We start from the raw sequence: 986 nt of genomic DNA on the forward strand, positions 1-986 counted from the left end.
ACTGAATTAACTGGAGAAGGAGCTGTGTTTAATGTGATGGATGGAGCCCGCGGGCCTCATCGTGGGGACGTGGCCGTCAGGGCACCGGTACCTGCCATCGCTCCCCACAGCACCTCCCTGGGAACATCAGACAGGATAATTACGTACTTAAATCTGGGTGCTTTACTACACAGAAATTCATCTGCTACCCTCAGAGTCCTTGAAGTTAAAGAGGGATTTGAGTTACTGACATAATTTGTTCCCTGAGGGCTGTGGAAAGCAGAGAGAAGAACATCTGAATAATAACTCTTCGACCACGTCTTGAATGGGAGCGAGCGCTGCTCCAGAGTGAGACACAATGGGAAGCAAACGATTTCAAATGTTTATAAGCTACATAGCTCCCAGGCAGGATGAGGCTGGGTTTTTCCCCAAGCAGCTGGGAGGGAGGTCCTTCAGAAAATGTAATTGCAGCCTTCCAATACTTGACGGGAACTTATTGGAAAGATGAGGCAAGACTATTTACCAAAGCAGGTAGTGACAGGACAAGGAGGAATACATTTAAACTGATAAGAGAATAGGTTTAGATTGGATATTGGGAAGAAATTCTTGTGAGGGTGGGGAGGCCCTGGCACAGGGTGCCCAGAGAAGCTGTGGCTGCCCCATCCCTGGAAGTGCTCAATGCCAGGCTGGACAGGTCTTGGAACAACCTGGGATAGTGGAAGATGTCCCTGCCCGTGGCAGGGAGTGGGACTGGATGGTTTTCAAGGTCGCTTCCAACCCACCCAATTGTGTGACCTGTGACGAGCTGCTTTGTGCTCACTTTGCCAAAGCTTCCTTAAGGTGATGCTGTCTGTGGTCCAAGCTAGGTGCTGCTCTGTGTGAGGGGCTGCTCTGTGAGAGGGGCTCCTGTGTGTGAGGGGCTATAATGTGTGAGGGGCTCCGTTGTGAGAGGGGCTGCTGTGTGTGAGGGGCTCCGTTGTGAGAGGGGCTGCTGTGTGTGAGGGGCT

This window comes from Geospiza fortis, unplaced genomic scaffold (assembly GCF_000277835.1).
Source record: "Geospiza fortis unplaced genomic scaffold, GeoFor_1.0 scaffold297, whole genome shotgun sequence".
Taxonomy (NCBI): Eukaryota; Metazoa; Chordata; class Aves; order Passeriformes; family Thraupidae; genus Geospiza; species Geospiza fortis.